At 33.5% G+C, this 3,094-nt stretch overlaps 1 protein-coding gene across 1 annotated transcript in view; it reads right to left on the bottom strand.

Moving 5' to 3' along the window:
- Positions 1-3,094, bottom strand: part of LOC103131031 (uncharacterized) — a gene marked incomplete at its 5' end in the record, with an annotated part of 123,360 nt that overhangs the window by 108,792 nt on the left and 11,474 nt on the right. The window lies entirely within an intron of this gene.

Here is a 3,094-nt window from a genome sequence, read left to right as displayed (position 1 = left end):
TAAGTTTTTAGATTATATTTTACTTTGCAGCTTGAAATGTGATGAAAAGCAAAGAAAATGGAGGAAATGATTTAAAACAGGTAATTAATGCAACTTGATCCTGGAAAAACAAAATTTAATTCAAACACAAAAAAGATGTGCAGCTGCTGTCAAGACAACTGCATCTGGTTTATTTTTATGGTTTTTGTTGTTATTTGTTATTATTTCTAACTACTATTTGGCAGTAGTTAGATTTTATTTAATATAAAACAGTAGGTTTAACTGTGAGGTAATTTTATTGAATTTATGTTAAGTGTATATTGAAATGTGGAGGGGGAACCTTTGTTTTGTTCCGGACCATGTGTTGCCCAGGGAAGCATTGACTGGCGCACTTAGAGCCACATGGGCATTCAAGCTGAAGAAGCTGTAAGAAATTAAGATTCAATGCGGCTAATGAGGTAAAGTTTTGTTCATTTGTATCTTTTATTTATGTAAATACGCCATTTATTGTGAACTGATTTAGGTTTTTGTTGCCTTTTGTAGTTCTGACAAAATTTTTGGGGACTTTTACAGACGTGTCCACAATAAAAGGCTGTTGAAAACCAAGAACTGCGTTAAGCTTTGATTTAACTCGAGAGGAGAAACAAGATGGGAGTTTTCTGAACTATTTATTGTCAGCACATTTTGGCATTTTAGCAGACATGATTATCAAAACAGCAAAAATAAATAAATAAATTCCCCTGAAAATGAAGTTAAAAACTGTCATTTAAAAGGAAAAGGCAGGAAAAAGGAGGGCTGGATGCTAAACTGGTTTTATTGAGTTTGTATTTAGTTGGACTTTGAATTCAGGTCCCTGGAGGGATGATTGACATAAAACAAACCTTTTGAAAATATTTTCTGTTCTTCATTTTTAAGAAAAGGGGGACAAAAATCTACTAAAATCTGGAGTTTTATTTGGTCTAAAAATCTCAAAAAGAAAACCAGCCCCAGAAAAAACCATCAAATTAATATAAACACTGAATATTCATGAATTCCAGCAAATAGAAATAATTTTGTTTAAATATTAACATTAAATACCAATCAGTTCATCTATTATTAGAGATCAGCTGATTGGAAATGAGGATGGATCAATAATTTAAATGATTATCAAGGTTTATTCTGCAGATTCAGGAAACATCCAGTAAATTGAGTCAGATTAAAAATAATAAAAGTTTCTTCATCCTGAATGTTCAGAGAAACAGAAACATCCAGATTAACTCAGAAATGATGATAAATCTGATTTTCATTCAGCCTTAAAGCACCAAGCAAATTGTAATACACATAAAAATATTTACAAGAAATTAAATACAAGACATTATAGATATACAAGCATCATATATGATCACTGTATTTGGTAACAAAACTCAGTCTGAACCTCAGCTAATGTCTCACTACATACTGAATATTTATATTAGTGACCAAATTATTTCATGACCTTTTGGTAATAAGTCAGATCAGAGGTTTAAAATTCAAAGTTATCTATTTTAAAAGACATTAATATGGAAGCAACATGTAACAAATGAATAAAATGAGGCATAAAATATATTTCAGTCAGAAGTGAACATATTTAGTCAGCAGAAATCTAATTATGTTCAAATTCAGCATTTTATGCAAAGTAACAGTTTTAATAGGACTTCATGTTTATATTCAGAACATGTTTAAAATGAAAATGTGAGATAAAGAAGCTTCTATTTGTATTGACATCACATTAATAAAGCAGGATTCATAATAATAAAGAATTATTCATATAATACTAACATGGAGGATTATTATTTTTTTGTTCCGTCTCAATAATGAACTGATCAGTTCATGCAGCATAACTGATGCTGTAAATCTTTCTTAGGGGCCCATCGTACTTTCTGCTATGAGGTTTCATGAGGTTTTAACATGTAACCTCATGAAAGCCTCATATTAAGGCTCATATCCATGCAGTGTTATATATCCATGCATCACATTGTGAATATCTGGAGTTTTATATATTTTTCTTTAGTTAAGGCACCATAAACCTATGATGTAAACAGAAACTTTCCGTAAGAAGGAAATAAATAAAAATACATCCAAACTATTAGCAGTATTTCTGAGTTGTTATTACAGTGTAATAAATCATCTGTTAGTTTAATTGAGTCTCTTTTGTTTTGGTCTGAATGTTTTAAAGGCCGTTTTCATGTCCAGCTCCATCTCAGCCTTACAGACATAAACATGCAGTGAATAAATCAATTTATTGCAACAAAGAGTTAAGAATAAACACTGAGGCTCTTTAAATGTGTTTATATTTAAATTTTTTAATTAACTTCTGTGACTGTAATCGACCAACAGATATTGCAGTAAACATATTTTCCCATGTTCCCTAGAGGCTCCGTAATGTAGCGATAGAGACAGTTTAGGGCAGGGGTCCCCAAACTACGCGGATCCGGCCCCCTGAACAATACCAGAGAGCATTCAGATTTTTATTTTTTTTTTCCATTTATTGTATTTTCCGGTTTATATGTGGATTTTTCTTCAACCACCAGGGGGCTCTTTAGCAGGAAGTGTGTCCTGTAAACTGTGGGGCGCATTGCTGCCATCTGTTGGACTTTTAGGGAACTGCTCGACTTTTATGTTATTTAATTAGTACAGATTTTTGCTAACGGTAGAGCAGATTAACACGTGTCTGTTATGAACACCGCATTCCAGGTCTAGTTCTTCGAAGCAATGCCTGTGGGTAGCAGCTTATACTTCAAAACGAGCCTTTATGCTAACATATGAAAAGTTATAGTTACTTTCCCTCAATGGATTATATACTAGTCAGTCCCAGTGACCGTTTCACTCATGGTTTTTGCCCATGTGCTTTCTGGGTAAAAATCAATCGAGGTTTGAATAGAAAAGATGATGGTTCTGGTCAGACTGGACTCTCCTCCTCCCTGATGGATCCAAACCAGTTCCAGTTCCAGTTCCAGTCATGAACTGGTTCCTCAGGCAGCAGAAATGATTCAGTTTCTTCAGATCTTCATTCTGTCATCAATAATCAATAGTGATCAATCAGAGGCTGCAGACTGGACCAGAGGACCAGGAAGTGTCTCTGTTGGTCCATCAGAAC

Source organism: Poecilia formosa, unplaced genomic scaffold (genome assembly GCF_000485575.1).
Source record: "Poecilia formosa unplaced genomic scaffold, Poecilia_formosa-5.1.2 Scaffold710, whole genome shotgun sequence".
In the NCBI taxonomy this organism is placed as follows: Eukaryota; Metazoa; Chordata; class Actinopteri; order Cyprinodontiformes; family Poeciliidae; genus Poecilia; species Poecilia formosa.
This window is presented reverse-complemented; position numbering and strand designations above follow the sequence as displayed.